Raw genomic sequence first — 20,917 nt, forward strand, 5'->3', positions numbered from 1 at the left:
ACAACATACAAATTGCATGTATACTATATTCTCTTTTACCTGGTAGATGTTTATTAAACACTCTATTAAAGTTGAATCATACAAAATATACATTATTTAAACATTAAGACAATGAGCAAGCCCTATTCAGTAGTTGTAATCAATACATATATTCATTTACTTTACACCCTTACTTTAAAAGGCGGGCAAGAAAAAAAAAACTACCCACTCCATCATTCAATTCAATTTTTTTTCAGACTTGAGATGGCCTTCAAATTTATCATGTACTTGTTTTGCCAGAATATAAGCAAAAATGGATTTCTAGTTAGAATCTCATCTAGGCTGAAATTTGGATGTCATGGATGACTGCACAGACTTTCTTCACCTCAGTCCCTTTTCAAAAAGGAGAGACGGCTGAACCATCATTCATTTCTGCACACACAGCTTCCACAGCCCAGAGTGAGTGTGGCCCGCTGACGTGGCTCTGTCACAGAGGACAGCTTGCTGCTGACCCAGCAGGGTGGCCTCCAACTCGGAGCCATGAACACTTTCAGAGTGTTTAGTGTGAAATTCTGATGTGCAACACCCAGTAAGCGTAAGGTAGCCCAGGAGAAAGGAACTATAAGATGCATGTCAGAAAATCTAGCTTCCCTATTTCTGAGGATTTGAGCGAAAGATTAAAGGAAGAAAAGTTCACAGTAAGTAGGTTTCACCTTAAAGATGATGTCACCTCTTTAAAAAAGGCACTATGTGCTTAGGGCTCCTAGCACGTTTCCCCTACTTAGAGAAAATCCTACCTACCTACGGTCAGGTACAAACATGAAAGAGGATATCCCCACCCCCAACAGAGAAAAAAATATCCATTGTGCCTTATTAATTGGTTCTACAGGCTAATCAGGGATGTCAATGTATTTGATTCACCTTTCATAAGAATAGGAAGGCACTAATCTTGCCCTAATTGCCAGCCAAATCACTGATAAAAATTGTGACTTTACCTCCTGGTATTCTGATTCCTAAGAAAATGCAATAAGCTAATAATTTAAGTCCTCCAGGATTTTCTTAAAAACAAAAAATATTTGTCATTCTAAACAGCAATATAATTTTATGATCATTCTTTTTTACTCTTTTAGTGGTAAATAATTTCACTATGTAAAACCGATGTATTACATTTCAGCAAGGTCAGATGCGTGCAGTTACTGTGGCAATTAATGCTGGATATTCATTGTTAAACTCCCTGAGGACGACAGTGGGACTCCCGTAACATGAATACCAATGTGTAATTGCTATCTTTCATTTCTCCAAAGGGGTTCCTTTGTTATCTATGTGGCTGAAGTGAAATAAGGTGGCTGGAGAGAAGTGCATATATTGACCCCAAAAACCCCCCAAAAAATGAAAAACAAAAAGCAAAAAAACAAAAAGGCAGAATGAAGATCTGGGATGCTGAGACACACAGAACAAACAAATAATTCTGTTCTCTGAAAGGACAAAAATTTTTCCCTGGTTTCCTTTAATCATGCGCCAATACTCATTTTATATGAGCTTGCTGTCATTCTGAAGTACGTTTTACATTCTATGTGCATGTGATATATAGCATTATTAACTTCCACAGGCCATGCACATACATATGGATGGGAAGGGCTTCTCTAATGCCTGTGTAACTAATATGTATTACATGGCTGTGCATACAGCAGCCACACTCTGCCAGGCAGGGGAAGAGCTGAATTATACTGATGTACATCAGTAGCATCTATGTCATTGTGATAGTTTTCCATTTTGAAGACCTATTAGAAATAAAGAAGAGAAAAAGTAGAAAAATTAATGTACAAAGGGAAATACGTTATCTAAAATTGCCATAAAAATGTAATAATCCTACGAATTACATCTGGCTCTCAAGAAGGAAAGGTAAATTAATGTTTCCTGACCCATGCATGCTTAACTAATTTCTCATCCTGAGAAGGAACAGAATACCATAGTTGAGGTTCTGGGTATGAAATTTTATTCTTGTGCTTGATTGGTTAAGATTAAAAGTATTAAGAGAACTAATAATAGAAAATATATTCAATGACAAATAGTTCATGAAATGCAGGTAAAGTATTAAAACACTTAATTGACATTCATCCAACAAATAGTGAGGGCTTGCTTCCTTTGCATAAGGCACTGTTCTGGACACCAAGCGGCAAGTGAAAATGAGTGAGGCAAGTACCCTGCTCTTAACTGACAAGTTAATAGGCTCCATGACAACATAAGTATAACTGGGTCAGCACCCTAAGATGTGTCCAAATGCAAGAGACAATGCAAAAGTAGCATCCATGGGATCTGACAATCAAAGATAACTGTGGGTGACTGAGAGAACGGAAATACCATTAAACAGGGGAGGACGTGTATGAAGGAGCGGCTTTGGTGAGACCGATGCTTCTGATTTTAAATGCTGATGTTTCGTACTAAGACAGCCTGCCTGCCACAGACGTTTAGCAAGCAGTTAGAAATAAAGAACGAGGCCTCTGGACAAAGGTCAAGGGTAGAGACAAATTTATGAATTATTTAAGCTTTGGTAATGGATGAGATTGTTAAGGAGGAGCAGCAAAGAGGCAGAACTATGAACATTGGGGATTAAAGGAGCTAAAAACACAGTAAGGGGAAGAAGTAAAGTGGGAGAATATTCGAGTCATGGGGGAACCTACTTACAGAGAGACCATGAAGACCACTACCAAGATGAGCCAGGAGGAGAGCCAGGAAAGTGCTGTATCAGGAGACTCCAGGAGAAAGCCTGCCTGACGCTGTAACATTTACAAAGATAAGTCTAAGAAAAAGTGATGATGAGGTCACTTTAGGTCAGGAGTGGGGAAAATGTGTTCAACTGTGAGTGAACAAGGAGGAAGAGAAGACTACATCTTGGAAATTTCATTATAAAGGAAAGAAGTCAGCTTGAACAGACCCATTCCTCCAAAATCAAACCTGTCTGAAACAGGCAGTACCAGAGAACCTTTCAGATGGCAAACGCTGAGAATCATCTAGCTTGACACTATGACACTCAAGAAGTCATACAAGTAGCACAAGTTCCAATGCTGTTTGCCCTTAGGTCTGTGAACACATTAACTGAAGATGTTAACCGATAGGAAGGCATTTGTAGCCAAAGGCTTGTTATATCTCTTTTCATCTCACAACTTTCTTGGCCTAACTCTTATTTATCCCACAAAGTTCACTTCAAGAATCACCTCCTCCAGGAAGCCCCCGGTCTTCAGTTTGATCTTGTTGGCCCTTCTGTGTGACTTCACAGCACCACATGTATCCTTCTAATTCAGCACTCTCAGGAGCACTTACTGATGCACTTTCTGTCCCCACCTTGCCCAAGCTCACTTGTGGGCAAGTACCCTATCTTCTTTGACTTTGAATTCCCAATAGTTAGCCAGGTCTTGACATTTCACAGACACTCAATGAACATTTACTGAATACATTTATAAACAAAGGATGAATGAATGCATTTGCATTTTAAAGTGGAGGTTTAGAGAGCAACACATTAAATTTCTTTTTTCTTTTTTTTGGAGGGGGGTGGGGTGGGAGGACATTCTCACTCTGTCACCCAGGCTGGAGTGCAGGGGCACAATCTCAACTCACTGCCAACTCTGCCTCTTGGGCTCAAGTGATCCTCCCATCTCAGCCTCCTGAGTACCTGGGACTACAGGCACATACCACCAGGCCCAGCTAATTTTTTATTTTATTTTGTAGAGACAGGGTTTCACCATGTTGCCTAGGCTGGTCTTGAACTTCTGAGCTCAAGCAATCTGCCCACCTCAGTCTCCCAAAGAACACCTTAAATCTCTAAGAATACATTTCAATTCTGAATTGTGACACAGCCCAGAGAGGAGGGACATTTTGCTGAGAGGCGCTCTTCCTAAGGAGGGATCATCAAACTCTACTGGTGATCATCATACTCCACAGGGCACTGGCCTGCCCTGCTTTGCATCCTGACCATCAGCTTAGCTGAGGCACTCAAATAGACTGGGCTAACCTGAGAAGAACAGCTGGCATGCTTGTTACATTGGACAATGTCAAAGCTAGGCAAGGAGTTACATATACATCAGATCAGAAGACCTGCTCTAATTCTGGGTCTTAGCCTGAGAGTAGCTCATGTGAGATAGCACCGAGCCTTGGCCACTACTTGAGATAAAATAAGTATTTTGTGAGGTGTAAAACATCATGCAATTATTAGTTACTGGACCATTAATACCTAATATAATTTTATCCCATAATGGCAGAGGTAACGACAACTCAAGAACTAAGGAGACAACACTGCCATATGCAACAAACAGAACCACCAGGAATGGGCAACTGGGGAGGAATCAGCCACAACCAGGCAGATAAACCTATGACAACTAACACTTACTGAGGGCTTACCATACAGCAGGCAAAGCTAAGGGCTGAAGATCCACTACCTTACCTAATCACTATAATGATCCTGTGAGACTAATGCTATGAAAATTCCTATTTTACAAATGGAGGCAGGAGCCCAGAGATTAAATAAGAGAGATCACAGAGCAGACAGATGGCGAAGCTGAGACTGAACCAAGACAGGCTCGACACCAGTGCCCTTAACCAGAACCACAGATGTCCCCTAAGATGGCCAATGATCTATATTGTAGATGACAACTATCAAAGGAGATGTCACTTTCCCTCGTGCTGACTGCCAGTGCAGGGCAATCTGTTGGTGGGTCAGGCAACAGGGAGGTCTAGGCCAAAGTGAGAGTCAAAAGTTCTAGCATAGCCAGTTTTTAGTTCTGGATGGCCTGTCTGGTTTGGGAAAGCCATACAAGGGCTTTCATTCTAAGAGAGGAAGAGAGTTGGCAGGAGCTGAATGCGGTGGTATGACCACAACTCAACCAGCTCAGATCAGGCAGTGCTCGAGACCCAGCAAGGGGAAAATGAAGTGACCACCAGACCCGAATCAGTGACCAAGGCAGGAACAGAGCTAAACGCGGCAGGGACCGGCTTTAGAGGAAGGCTGTATTTGTGGGCACCTATGTCTATGCAACTTGGGACACAGAGACACGCAGGTTAAGGCTGGTGGAGATGGGGCTCCCAGTATATAAGCTGCCTCGGGCCTAATGGGGTCAAGAATTGGGTAGACATGAATTATAGACTTTAAAATGGCTAATTTTATGTTATATAAGTTTTACCTTAAAATTGAAAAAAAAAAAAAAAACTGAGCAGAGATGAGTCTGTGGACACAGATTTGTTGGCCAGGGGACACATGAATCTGCCCCATGGAGCCACAAAGGGCTCTGAGAAATATGTCCTGAGAGGTACAGTTCAGGTAGCTGGAAGGTCCAAGAAAGAAGAATTCAGGAGGATAAATAGCAGCAGATTATTTCCACTTTCTGAGCCACTCTACCCTGTGGGAGAGGAAGCCCTGGAATTACTCATGACATTCTAGAAAGGCGACTTTCCACTAGTGGGTGATGAGATAAAAGTGGCTGACTGGGGACCAATTTAAAGAAGTGCTAACAGCAGAGATGGACCCAGCTCTGTCTCTCAAGCTGAAGCGGAGTGTATCAACAATATCATAGAACAAATGAAGACGATTCTGGATCAAGAGTCAGGGCTATGCTCTGCACCCTTTCCAACACAAAGATTCTACAAAACTAATCTTGATTCCACTTTTCTCACAGAAGCCCAAAGTGTTGGCTCTCCTAAATAGGAAGAAGGCACATGATTTAGCAGTTAGGTATCTCTTCCCATCTTGTACTATGGAAATTCACATAAAGCCTAGCTGACCAAGCCATCAATGCCCACATCTGTTTCTGTTCTGTAAATGTGGGTACAGCAGAATTATAATACTTATCTGAAAAAAAATCTCCTCTAGCCAAAAAGAATTTTATTCGAGAACAACCCTTAGATAATTTGCTGACAATGTATCTCATGATTCTTTTTCTCATGAAAAAAAAAGTAAACAGATGTTTTTTAAAAAGGTCAAAAGAATATTGCTGGCAAGATAGAACTGATTAAGAGAGAGATTAAGTTAGCAGATGTATGTCAAGGTGAGCCACTTGGACTCACCCGACCACAAAGGAGCTGGCCTAACAAATATGTCTTTGTACAGGATACTCTGGCAGAAGGAGAGTATTTAGATAACGATAATTAGTTCTTTCCTTTTTTTAATCCCACACATATTAAGATTAATAACTCTAATGAAAGCCTAAACAAGATTAATAGGATTCATCATCATTTATAAATTCTAGGTAAAGTCTGACTTTTATAGATATGAAAATAAACATATTTATTATGGAACTTGACCAAACTCCAACAGAAAACCAACATGCATGACTAAACAGAAAGCTTCTGGCTACTAGAGAAAAACTGTATGTATTAAATCTCATTGCTTCTAAGAATATCATCATACAAAACAACTTGTCTAATAACCCTAAAACCAGAGCAAGCCTAGGAATTTGATCCCAGGGCCAACTTCAGCTAGTAACCTACTGCACAATAGGGCAGAAAAGATGGGATAGACTGTAGCATCTTAAAATATAAAGTCAATGTCTTTTTATTATGAATATATTTCAACATGCTGTATTAGCTTGACAGATCATTCTGGATACTGGCAGGAAAATGCACACTCAGGAAGGGTTTTGAAAGTGTTTAATGAAGGGGCTATTTACAGCTGTGTAGGTAGGTTTGATGAAACTAAGCAAAAATGGTGAGAGATAACCAGGACTAGACAAGAGGGAGATCTTAACTAGCCCTGGGCTGGAAGGGGTAAGGGGAGGTAAAAAGTAAGTATTGGATCCCTTTGGGAGCTGGAGGCATAAATGAGAAGCTACCAAGGAGGAGGTGCAGTCACTGCCAGAACTACAGAAGGAAGCCAGACAGAGGTAGGAGGAATATCATGAGCTTTCTCTCCTTCCACTCTCTGATCTCTTGCTGATGCTTCCCACTGGCTGCATCCCATTCAGAGCAGGAGGACAAGAAATCCAGGGTGATGCATTCCACAATGTGTGGTGAGGACTTGCTGTCCCAGCACAGGGCAGACGTGAGAATGGAGAGAGGGATGCAAATAGAGACAGCCTAGCATGCTTCACATTTCACAGTTTCCAGAGACGCTTGTGTTAAGTTTTCATTAATTTAGACTACACCATATTGGTCATGTATTTCATCTTCCTGCTGTCCAGAAAACAACTCAAAAATCTAAAAGCTTTAGGGTAGCATTTTCCTACTTGACTGAATCCAATTTCTACGTGCTTTATGGTCTTAACAGTCTTTCTTGTCTAGTGCCTACATCAGTTTACTGTAATTTGGCTTCTACAGCTTGCTTCACACTCTGCACTTCCCATGTGACCTTTGAGAGTGGCTACTCAATCACACAGGTGTTATTGTTTATCATAAAAGCTTAAATTTTATTAAATATTTTCCAGCAGGCCTCTAGTTCCAATATAAAAGTTCTTGGCTGATGACCAGGTTTGGGAGTGGGGTGGAGGGTAGAAGAGGGAGGAGAAATGGCACGGTCAGTTCCACTCTGATGACAGCTGCATGAGAACAGTGGCTGGGTTGGTTTGGTTTTACATCCAGAACAATGTCTGTTAAGTGAATGCATGACCTGGCAAATGACGGATAAGTGGACAGATACTGTAAATCAGAATGGCTCAAGGTCAAGGACAGAGAGGTCAGCAAAGGCAAAGAGGCAGAGGTTCAGTCTCAGAGGAACTAAGTCCAAGGGGTAGGCTTGGGTAGAAAAGGGAAATTCAAGCCTGAAGTCTGCAGAACGAAAGGACAAAATCTAGTCCACTGTAGCTAGGAACCAAAGCTCTAAAGTCAGATCTGGGCTAAGTCTGAGTAATGGGCATAGCACTCTGGCAGCAGAAATGGAGCTTGATTCTGATTCCAGGGTCTTTGGAGCCAGTTCTCACCCAGGAAGAGGCCTGTCCTCAAAGAATGGCTGAGTTCACAGCTGCAGACAAGGCATCAACCTATACTGAGAGGACATGGGTTACAGGGCTTGCCTTATCTAGAGCCAAATCCTGGCAGCCATCCAATAGCTGTTTTGCTGGGAGAAGAAAAATATACTCCCCAAATTCCAAAGCATCATCTAAAAAATAAGGGTATTATGCATCTTCTGGGACTTTTAGGCACTAAAAAAGACAATAAAGGCCCACCACAGTCCCCTGCCACCCCAACTATAGTTCCATCACCAATGACTAGATAAATCTAATTTGTTTAACAATGTACACATCTTACCAAGAACCCTTCCACCAAGCCGCAAGCCAGGGCTATCGTTCATTTCTCTCTATTTCATGGGTAATAACCCATTCTTAATAACATAAAACTTAAACTCAGATGATGGCAGCCCTTCAAAGAACTTACGGCCTGAATCAAATTAAACTGATATCCACCAAAACAAAGACAGACCTGGTTCAAATCCTAGAGTTGCCACTTTCTAGCTGGGTGGTCTATCTCTCTGAGCATCAGCTTTCTTGCCTGTGAAATGGGATAATCCCTACCTTATAGACCCAACTGAATACTGGGCACAGAGAAAGCCCTCAGTAAATAGAGGGCAGAAAAATATACAAACTATATTGTAACTGTATGCCATCCAAGTATACTAACACTGAAGTATTATAAAATTGAATTTGTATCAGGGTCTTGCTATGATTTTATGTGTATGTGTATATAAATATCATCCAAATTTTAAAAACACACACAAATAACATAAAATTTTTTCCACTGCAATGCAAACCGCTGCCTATGGTGCTGTACGTGCTACTGAGAGGCAGAGGGCATCAGAGGAGTTAACTACAGAGCTCACGGAACCTGCAGAAAAGGAGGTTCCAAGCCCCTCTGCCAGAGGAGGACTAAGGATGATGAAATTGATCATTTTCATGGGCGTGTGGGGCTGTTTCTTTCTGGTACTCACCTCCCCCCAAATCTCACTCGCCAAGAAGTGTACACCTCTAGAGACCAAAAACTAAAAGAAGGGAGACAAGGAAGTTCAGTTGTCTCTCTGACTCTTACATTTTTAAACATAGAATGTCAAGAGATAGCTAATGCTCTTTGGGCTCTTGGTCTTTGGTCAGGGTTACTGATGATCTGCAAAGGCACAGTTGCATCTTCATTGTTGGCATGACTGGAGTATACACAGGAGAAAACACAGCAATGACAAACAAAGTGTGATGCCAGCCACGGTCACCTGAAGTGAGCCAGCTGGAATGCCACTGCTTTCTGCTGCTCCTCTGTTCCAGATATGGTGGTTATTTCCTTCTGCAGAGACTCAGAGGTACATCCACTCGCCCTGGTTAGAAGGCCCGAGGGAATAGGCGAAGGGTCAGCCAAACTAGGAAACCACTGAGATTTTCTGATCCACTTACCACCTGCATGCTGTGGACCAGGGCTCTTCGGCAGTGCCTCAGTTCCCTGAAATCATGCAGCCTGGGTCAACAGGCAACTGAGGCATGGTACAGTGTGCACACATGACCTGATAGAGGCCTATTTGAAATCACGTCAGAAGAAATGAGGATGCAGAAATCTAAATTAGATCCTTAAGCATTTCCCGAAATATAGAAGAAGAAAGGGAAAAAAATTGCCAGTGACCAGAATCGCTGCTTTTCACTAGCAGCCCAAAGGTAGGACAGAAACCTACACTAAATTATGATTAAAGTTTCTACATTCTGGTTGCAGATATATTTGTCCCATGGGGTTTGAATAATCCATGGCAGCAGTTTTACAGAAGCCTTTACAACTGAATAACAAGAGGATAACATGACTTTTCAGAGCGGCATAAAATAGCTAGCCCTGACTGGTTACTATGGCCTTGACTTTTCCTCTCAAATTCCTCCCATAGGATCTGAAACTTAGTTGTGTTTGATACCTCCTGACTCGGTGAAGAACTAATTCATAAACTGAAATTATTTGAAAAAGCTAGTTCTTACCTCTGAGCAGACCCAGCAGAAGTATTCTTCAAACTTAAAAAGGAAATAAACTCTAAAAAATTGAAAGGCTTCAAGTCAAAGAACTCTATCACTCTTCCCAAATTTCCTGTGTGTGTGTGTCAATGTGCATCTGCATGTGTGTACGTGAGGATATGCTTGTGTGTGTGTGCACGCGTGCCTGTGGAACTTCCGCGAGGGCAAAGCAGCAATCAAAAGGGGAGTTTCAGTATTTATGCAAGTTATGGAATGAAAAATTTCTAGCTACTGTAGCAGCTGCCAGATCACATGGAATGGGAGTGAGGAGATACAAAGCATCTTAAGTAAACACTCTTGTTTTTTCACGTTTTGTACATTCCTTGGTGTTTTTAGGGAGGCACGCCTTTGGTCTCTGCTGTAGCCATCTCAGAAACTTCATTTCACAGTTTGAAACAAGGTTGGGATAAAGGTAGACAAAGTGTCACTCTTGGTGCATGGAACAGTAACAGGAAGTTGGTATTAAAAATAGGTTAAGAGAATGTAAGATGTAATGAAATATTGCTAAAAATGATTTGAGAGGCAAGCAAAAAATTAAACAAACAACCAGAAGGTAAAAAGGAAGACAGAAGGTTAAAATAAGACAAAGATGAATTTGCTTGCATGGTGGTAGATCTCTCCTCCCTTTTTTTCTAAGGGAGGGAATAGGTGTGGAGAGAAGAGGAGGACAGAGTGGGGGAACAAAAAAGGAATTAGTATTTAAGTGAGGAATTAGTATTAAAGTGACAACACATACGAAAAACAAATCCTCTTTTCCTGAATATTAATGTGCACCTGGAGTGCCAAAGAAGGTCAAAATCCTCACATACCAACCTGCCCAGGTAAGATCTTTGCTCCACAACCTGTGATCCATTAAAGTCTGAACGTCTGCATCCACTCTTTACCAGGGATGGATTCTTCCAAAGACTTTTCTGTATTACAAAGTGACTACTGGTGATGAACCTTCCTGCCTTTTCTGCTTATCATTTCCAGGTTAATTCTCTAAGGTAGAAAACTTCTAATTTAAAACTTTAAATATCCAATGAACTGGAATCCTGAAGCTGGTACAACTTTGGATTTTTACAGATGTGATTTGAAGTACTTGACTGTGGGAAACATTTCAAACCACCCACAATTTCCTTCTCTATCAGCTCCAGTTCCACAAACACTGACTGAAAGCCTAGTGCTGAACACTGGGGATAAAAGTTCAAATAAAACATAGGCATGCTCTCAAAGAGTAAATTCTTCACGTGAGAGATAGACATGTAAGAGACAAAAATCTGCATGTTTTAAAAACAGTAATTTGGAGCTAGGCTGTGGGTAGCAGCTAATAAACCTAGCCAACATCAAGAACTAGGTTACTTTCTTGGTATTTCTAAGGGTTCAAGGCAGTAAGAGCTAGCATTTCCTTCATTGCAGAGATTCGGGAATTCCAGATTTTGATCCTCCTCAGGACATTCTGATCTCAGAAAAACAATTCCAAATATTTAATGACTTGACTTGAAATATCATTTTAATGTCCTGATAACAGACACTTCTAGATGGATATGCTAGATCGGCCATCTGTCCTGTATCAACACCATTTCACAGGGTAAATTTTTAGAAGTTCTATCCACTGGAATATTTTTAGAACATAAAAGAACAGAATGATTCTTGGCATTGATAGACATATTCGATCAGAGTGAAAAAAGAGCTACTCAGAACTTCCTGAGTAATCAGTTGGTATCCTTTATAAAATGGTGACATTTTCCCAGAAAGAGTTCAACACTCAAAAGCATGGATATTGCAGAATTTGGGGGGAAGGGCGTCTTCAAGTTAAGAAAGGAATTTTAGAGCTAGAAGAAATCTTAGACCTCTAATATTCTAATTTATTAGATGAGAAGACTGAAGCTCAGAGAGGTAAAGTGATTTACTAAATCAGCACTCAACATATTAACTTGGGAGGTAGTTTGTTCATCACAGAATTTCAATTCTTCCAGAATAAAATGAATGTCTTTGATGCTAGTAATAAAATAGTAAATTCACTAAAGAAAAATTATGCATGTGATAGTTGATCAAGAAATCTTACATTACAAAAATAAATCACAGCTATATTGAAAAATCCAAGTGAGGCCAATCTCAGTGGCTAATGCTTATAGTCCCAGTACCTTAGGAGGGTGAGTTGGGAGGATTTCTAGAGCTAAGGAGTTGAAGACCAGCCTGGGCAACATAGTGAGGCCTTCTCTCTATAAAAATACCAAAAAATTAGCTGGGCGTGGTAGTACACGCCTGTAGTCTCAGCTACTCTGGAGGCTGAGGTGGGAGGATTGTGGCTGCAGTGAGTTGTGATCTTTCCATCACACTCCAGCCTGGGCAACAGAGTGAGACCCATGTCACAAGAAAAAAAAAAAAAAAAGATCTGAGTGAAAAGTGCAACTCCAAAAGGAATAGAAAAAATAAAATAAAACTTTAAAGAATGAGGAAGGGATTTCTCATTTTAAAGACAATTTTAAAAATAAAAAATTAACAGTTTCACTCATGTGTATAAAAATAACTAATTAGGAAACTAAGTAGAAAACAAACTGAGGAAAACAATATGCAACAAATATAACAAAATTTTATATCCTTCATATGTAAATAACTTGTCCAAATCAATAAGAAAATTTCAGTGAGAAAAATGAGAAAGGAGAAAAATAAATTACTTACAGAAGAGAAATAGGTTGATATAAGTTGCAAATATTCAACTTCACTAGAGATGTACATTTGAACAAGATAGTATTTTCCTCCCTCTCCCCTGCCCACTATCAACCTGACAAAGATACATAGTTTCTCCTACTCAAAATTGTAACACTCAATGAAGGTGAAAGCTAGGATGAAGGGATTACAAAACAAGTAATTTCATACATTGCTGATTTAAGTAAAAACTAGCACAAGCTTTATGGAAAGTGGTTGGGTAAAAACATAAAAGATAGTAATACAGTTTATATTTATAAGTAGTAATTCTGCTGCTAGGAATTTATCCTTAAGAATATAAACTTAGGTAAAGATTTTTGGAGAGCTGTGCATTATAGTTTATAATAGCAAAATTCCCCCAGGGAACGGTAGCTAAGTAAAGCATGTCAGGAAAATATGAGGAAAGCCTCAGAATACAAAGACTGGGGACAGCCAGGGGGTGGGGGGAGGAAATAGTGGTTTATCATTAAATTTTTATTTTCTTCCTTGTAGCTTTCTATTATTTCTACATTCTCTATGAAGGGCATATATTACTTTTGCAGTAGTGGAACAACTTTAAACAACAAAAATTCTTTAACAGAAATGTGCTATACATTCCAGCAAGTTGCCTGCTACTTTACTCTGGACTGTTAAACACCTGTAAACCTCTTCCAGATGAAGCCTGTTTTCAAAAACAAATTCAATCAGTGAAACAGACCAAGGACTATGTATAATATACTAAATTTTTTTTGACAAGTATATTTTGTAGCTAGAAAATGGGGAAGGGAATGAATTGTAAACTCCAATATGCAACCTCCTTTAGATTTGAGATTTATAATCTTTGTCATTTATGATTTGTGTCCTGACCTGGCCATAACCCAGGAAGTAAAAAAGATGACGCTTAATTTAGCAAATGCCTTACAGGAATGTGAGAAAACAATTTTCTGGAAACAAGTACCTTATTCAAAGTGCACTCTTTCCTCCCATCTGGAATCCTTTCCTGGCCCTCTCTTCTGTGTGTTTTTGCCCTTCTTCTTTACTGGGTTTTCCTGTCTGGGTTTTCACATGCTTCTGTCTCATTTCACATGCTTCTGTCTCATTAAATGCTGGTATCTTTGGGGCTCACATCACACCTTGCTCATTTCTGTCTCTGCTCTATTTCATGTGATGTCTTGTTCACAGGTACTCAACAAATGCTTTTCTCAGTGAATGAAGGTAAGAATAAATTAATCTTAGCCAGATATTTTAAAATTTTGCTCTACTTATAAAAAAAGGTTGTACTAACATTAAAATTATTTAGGCCATCAACAAAGTTAACTTTATGTATTGTCACTGAATGACTACACTGGTGGCAACAAGCTAAATAGCTATTTGGTTGTCTTCTATCTTCACTAGTATAACTTTCTAATCATCTCTGTGAGTTCAAATGAAGGAATCTGAATTAAGCTGCTAATGGTGGAGAAACTGTCTGATCAGCTCAGCATAGATCATTAGGGATGATCATATGGGATGCTTGCCTCTGTCTGAAGACCTCAGTGCAATAACCAGTGTGACCAAAATCCCTGTGTCTCTGGCTCATCACACTCAGCTAAGGAATAATTCCCTTCACTGGGTCTTCCACAGGCCTGTACTGCCCAACTCTTCTTTTTTTATGGGGTCCCCTAGACTGAGATGTCTGTGGCCTACTATCATCTATCACTCAGAAGGAAAAGTCACCATTTTTTGCTTCTCTAGTCTGGATTGAAGCAATCTAAAAACTTGGGTTTGGACCAAAATGAGACCAGCAAGACACTCTTTTGCTATGTTCTTCTCCAAAGATTCTAGGGAAGAACTGGACTAGCCAGATGTGGAACATAAAGTAGAAGTCAGAGCTAAGATGCAAAAATCACAAACCACAAAGGGTGGGGCACCATTATTGGTGCAGCTGCAGATGCTGAGGGTACCTACAGCCACTCTGATCATTCTTAATAAGGTTCTTTCCAGGGTGTGGTGAATTTTGTCAGGTCTGTGCACATCTCCTCTATGTGCCAAGATTATGAGTAATACTAAAGGAGAGGAACTTAGATTTCCTGACTTGGGATGGAAATGGGATCTACTGACAATTGAGATAAAAGTCAGATGTGATTGCCAAATTATAATGGAAATGGCATTTAATTGTTCAACAAGTCATGAAAGGCTTCTGTGCACAAACATCTGGCATTCAAGTATATTCCTTAAAGACAATCAGAATAAAATTGGCTCTCTCTTTTGTTCCAGTTTCTTTTCTCAGATTTTAAGGAACAGGCAGAAGTCTGCCTTGTCCAGGCTCAAGATCTTCCTTTTATCCCTTTCTTGGCTTATCCTTTAATCACAAACCTGTAGGTGTAAATCAATACCAACTTGGGCCGTGTGTGCTCTCATCTCTCTATTTCGTATCCTACAGTTTTACTTACATATCTTTTAAAATTCCACTCATACATATTATTAGAGAGGACAGTATTATGTCTGTAGCTTCAATTATCCTTCCCCCCACCATTTTTAGAGTTATACCTGAGTGTTGTTTTAATACTGAGGTAATTTTTAGACACGTGCTTCCAGATGGGTGTTTAATGAGAAGAACTGAATGATCCCATTTATTTTTTGCTGGCCAAATTGTTTGTGCCCACTTTCATGAGTCACTAATTTTTGATGGGCTAACTGCTAACAGGTAGGGGAGGAGTAGTTCTAAAGAAGTGTTGTCTTAGGGCAAGGGTCATGTCAATCAGCCCAGCCTCACTTTAGGGCCCCACAAAATCTAACTTCAGAAACACAAAGAGATAAAAGCACAAAGCCTGAATTAAGAAGTTCTCTAACAAACTAAAGAATTACACTTTTTGTTAACAAACTATTAACAAAATTGCTTCTGATTACAGAGGCTAAAAGGTATTTACTTTTACTAGAAGACATTATCCATGGAAATGTTTTAACATTTTCTTATGACTAATGCACTTCCAAAAGAACTAATGGTTATAGAATATATTTTCCCCTTTTTAGAGGAAACTGCTTATAATCCTATTTAGCAGGTGCCAGTTTTAGAAATAAAGTTTTCCTTCCCCAAGCCATCGAGATACATGATATCTAAAGTTCTTTCTAATGCCTATGACTCTCAGAGGAAAACTCCAGACTACTCAGATTGATGGTGAAAAATAATGCATCATCACAAACCCCCAATTTGTAATAACAATAAGTTGACTGAGCAGGGAGAAAGTGATAGCATCCATCAACCATAAAACTCACTTTGGGATTTTATTATGCATTGTGCCATTTGGGGAATGTTAGAATTCTTTATTCACAGGGGTGTTAACATAAAGCTTGTTCTACTTCTATAAATCCTAGCTAAGGCAAGATCATGAAAGGTTTTAAGAACTATCTGTATGAAGTACCACTCTCTCCTCTCTTTGATGGTGGAGGGCAAAAATTTTACCTTGACACATTCCACCCCGACTCCCACCTCTGAGGTCACCCAGATATGCTTTATGACTCATTAAGTTTTTTGAGGCTTCTTGTGAATCCATACCTCCAAGCCACTTTCTGACATCTTAATTGTCTCATTATCACCATTATTCTCTCCTATTATGTGTTTCTTGGATCTTGAGATGCCCCTAATCCTTTACTCTGACTCACTTTGCCTCAGTCGAGCCCAGTCATTCCTGGAACCTGAACAAAGAGGATATTTACAAGGATTTGTTAAAATGGTTGAGCCTTGTTCACTTACTTATGTACAAATGTGCAATAAATGAACATACATGCCATATCTTATTTCTTCATTTTTTTTAAATGTAGGAGGTAAATGCTGGAAAAAGAGGGGAAAACTGCAAAATTCAAAAACCTATTCCAGTTAAACCTAAGTACTGCAACATTGATCTCTTCAGACCAAAACAATCATCCTTTTTGCTTCAAAAAGAGAGCAGATAATTTTAATACAAAAAAAAAAAGACAAATTTTTATGTAACAGCAAACAAGAACTTGGTCATGTTGTAAGTAAAATATGCATATTTAGCATGATTTATTAGAAAAAATGTACTGTACACTTGCCCACAGTCTGTTATGTTCTGTTATGATATTTTCAGCAATCTTCTATTTTTGCTATCTTAAAACAACATTTAGGACTGCTGGATGCCAGATGGAATTTTTCCTTTCCACCCACTTCCCATTGCAAAAGGAAAAAAAGGTTCTTTGCATCCTACATGGAGATCTTTTATAAATTTCTTTTCCTCATCTTTAGCAACCAAAGTATATGAATGACTCAGAAATCACCAAACTTTGGCTGAATCAATATGAGGCAAATATACAGCACAGTAAGTTGTATTTAAAGCGAACATATCTGCCCACATGGTGTTTATTAACAAAAGATATTCACATTATATGCATGCACAAAATTCATTTCTACAAAATCAGGACTGACTCCAAGCCAACTTTTTAAAGAAAAATGGTGATATAACAGTATATTTTAGGGAAAAGGTAATAAATTAGAAGTGAACTATCACTGGACATTCTGTCTTCACTGGAACTGAAGTCCCCTGACTTGAGCTGCCCACAGCAAATCCTTTTCATGTATGCTGGTTACTACTTAATGTGAAATCGACAGAGAGGAATGTGAGGAAAGTGGGACCAGGAAGCTTTGAAGGAGTGAGTGTGACCCATTCTCCTCCTTCAAATCTGTTCCCACATTGCAACGGAGGAATGTTAAAAATTTAAATCTAATCATTTTTCCCCTCTTGCTTAAATTCTACACAAGAGCTTGCTATTGCTCTTAGCACACAATGTTTGGATAAACCCACAGGTCCTGCATCCTCCAGCTCCTGTGCCTTCTTCACCTGGCCCTACCTCTCCCATCCACAGTCCACACCTAGGCTCTAGCTGGTTGGTTCTGTTTCTAAAGCTGCTCTCTTCTCCACATCAGGCCCCTCATGCTATCACATATGCTTTTTTTTTTTTTTTTTTTTTTTAGACGGAGTCTTGCACTGTTGCCCAGGCTGGAATGCAGTGGCACAATCTCAGCTCACCTCAAGCACCGCCTCTCGAGTTCACGCCATTCTCCTGCCTCAGCCTCCCGAGTAGCTGGGACTACAGGCGCCTGCCACCACGCCCGGCTAATTTTTTGTATTTTTAGTAGAGACAGAGTTTCACCGTGTTAGCCAGGATGGTCTTGATCTCTTGACCTCGTGATCCACCCACCTCGGCCTCCCAAAGTGCTGGGATTACAGGTGTGAGCCACCATGCCCGGCCTCACATGTGTTATTTCCTCTGCCTGGAATACCCATCCCTCCTCACTTTTCATAGCTCTCCTGACCCTTCAGATTCTCTCTCTCTCTCTCTCAGGGAAATGTGCATGACTCCCTAGACTAGCCAAGGTCCCTGTTAAATGCTTCCACAGCACATGGATGCTGACCACACAGGTAAACTGAATTCAGTCTCTTGAGTTTCTCACAGAGCGTCAGCTCATGAGGTCAGAGATGTATCAGGGCAGTCCTTCAGGAACCACGCCACACTGTAAATTGCTGCCTATGTCTCTTTACTTCTTGATATCTCTTCTTTTTATTTTTCCAAACCTCGGCAGTACACAGTTATCATGAACAACTCTCCATCTGTTGTGCATCCTTTCCCTAAACTTTTTGTCTTAAAACATTCATTATAAACCCACATAACACTAGCCTGGCAAAAGTTTCTAGTGTTGCCTGATCAGACACCAGTCTACATGGTAGTAACACTGTTATATTAATGCAGATCAGGCCTTGATGGGGGTAGAGAAGAAAAGAATATAAGGTCACCTGCGGTCTGGAGTGAGATATACCACTGGGGGAGGAGAGTGAGGGCAAAACAACAGTGACAAATAACCTGTTTTTCAATACTTCACTTTAACGATTTTTCAACCATATTGCAGATGATACGGCTATTTTAATTTTACAAGAATAAGAACCTAATAAAGCTAGGAGCAGCATCTGTACAGCAGAGAATAAAAGGACCCTTTGATAACATGAGTTTGATAAATCAAACAAACTGAGCCAGTATCAATGTTCTTGATTGAGCCTTTTAAAATAAACTTGAGCACTTTCAAAAAAATAGCATAATGACAAATTCCTCTCTCTTCAAAACTGCTCAAACTAATTTTTTAAAAATGTTAGGACTTGCAGTGGGCTTCTTGTGAAAACCTAAAAATACAGCTAATGAGCAGATGGTTCCACCAGACAGCAGGAGCACACCACTGACTTTCACTGGCAGTTAACTGCTATTTTTCTGGAGGAAAAGCTAGAATTTAAAGAGCACACACAGTGAACCAAACTTGTAAACCTTGTTCCTAAGTAAATGAGAAGAGCATGGTTTGCTGCAGTTGTGAAATGTGTTTGCCAGATTTTACTTTCCTCTAAATGTCTTATTTAGACACTTCATTAAATGCTGTCTTGAATGGTTAACTGTTTTCCATGTATAAATTCTTTCCCCAGCTAGACTGTAAACTTCTTGGAGGCAAGAACTAGCTACTTCTACTTTTTTGTTACTCTGTGGCCATATTATTCCCTATTAAAAATGGACTATAATAACTCAGTCAGGGAAGCCTAATTCCAATGAAAAGATATTTTAATACCAATCCAACACAAAGTCAGGATTTTGTTATTAAGAAAAATAACCTGGTTTCAATGAGGCGACTTCTCAGTTTATAACTGGGCAACTTTATGTATTCTGAATTGCCTATTATACCCTAGTTGTGACTTTCAATTCTATTACAGTAATGTTAGAAAGTTCTACTTCTCTTTAATAAGTAGTTTCTTGGTTAAACTAAATTACTGATAAACTTCAAATAATGCTGGGATTGCTTGAAACTACTCACCTAGATGTACAATTATACGTTTGAGAACAATGATAAAACCTCTTTTCCTTTTAGTATTTCATATAGAGTAAAAAGAGGATTTTCACCTTATATTGAACTGCTTAAAAAAAAGAGACAAAATGAAAGTTGGGAAAAGATAGAGACCAACTTTTAATATGTAAATAAGCGTGACAGTAGCCAGAATACTACAAACCACTTCTCCCCTCGTAATCCTTAAACAAGGAACGCTTTGACGTAGGCAGAATTCCAGGATGAGGCTGCAGGAAACAGGGAAAAGGAAATTCCGGTTGAGGCTGAGTGATAGAGACCCTACCCTGGCAGCAGACTGTGCCAAGATGCGGTTTCAGAGTGTGCAAAATCCCCTTCCCACCCATCCATATTTCATGAGTGAATTAGAAAAGGGGAAGGAAGTAGGGTGGGTCCCCAGACTTAACAAAGGAACAGAAGAAAATGGGGTGGGGCAAGGGAGGGATACAGACAGGATCCCTAGGGAAAGTATTGCTGAACAAGGTTTTCACATACATTTTATAGATACTGCCCATTTCTACAGTTGGAAGTCAGGAAGTCAGGTTAGGAGCTATTGTTGGTATTTCTAATCTACAATTTAATACACTACAAAGCATAAACTACATTTCAGGAAAAATACAGATTCAGTTTTCTGGTAAATAGTGCAGCTATATTCCTGAAAATAGGACCCACATCCATCTAGACATATACTTTGATGTAACTATTTTACTGAAAATAAAATGTGAAGAGTTTATAAGCTTTTCAAATCTAAGTTAAGACTGGGCAAGCACCTTTTCTTTTTCTGCATCCCTGCCCCCCAACCTCCATCCCTCCCTACGTATTCTTTCTGTCTCTGTCCTCCAGGGCTGCCCTCTGAGTGCATGCCCTCTTTCGCAGGACTGCTGTGGTTCTGGTTACCTTGGCTTCTGGGCCACCTATCAGTCCTCACTCCAGTGATGAAGGCTGAAGGAAGACACCCTCCAGAGGCAATCAGACTTGAATTCACTCTGGACTCGAGTCTGCTTAATCACTCTTCAGCTCCCTCACTATTCAGTCACTATTCAGTCAGACTGAAATAATATAATTTATCTCATGAAGGCCCTGCCTCAACCATCTTCCTTAGGAAAAGTTAGAACCCCACCTAACAATCTGTCAGTGAGATAAATACTAACATCTCAGCTACCTGAAGCAAACTGCAGGCAAACAAATGCTCAGTCGGTCCTCATTATTTCTAGAATGAAGTAAAACTTCTCAGCCCTCAAAATCCTCCACAGTCTGGTCCCAATCTCATTTCTCATGAAATCTTCCTTCTCCTGCCTCCTCTCCCACACCCCCAACTCTTGGTATTCTGGCAACATGAAATCGTTTCAGAGTTCCAAAAAATGTCTAATATTTTGGTATCTCTGTGCATTTTCTAATGCTATTCTTCCCACTAGGAATACTCTTCTTCAATGTGGATTCTTTAAAT

The 20,917-nt window shown here is 39.8% G+C and overlaps 1 protein-coding gene across 1 annotated transcript in view; it reads right to left on the reverse strand.

Moving 5' to 3' along the window:
• Positions 1-20,917, reverse strand: part of RAPGEF5 (Rap guanine nucleotide exchange factor 5) — a 241,341-nt gene that overhangs the window by 76,229 nt on the left and 144,195 nt on the right. The window lies entirely within an intron of this gene.

The sequence above is a fragment of the Nomascus leucogenys genome, chromosome 11 (assembly GCF_006542625.1).
Source record: "Nomascus leucogenys isolate Asia chromosome 11, Asia_NLE_v1, whole genome shotgun sequence".
Lineage (NCBI taxonomy): Eukaryota > Metazoa > Chordata > Mammalia > Primates > Hylobatidae > Nomascus > Nomascus leucogenys.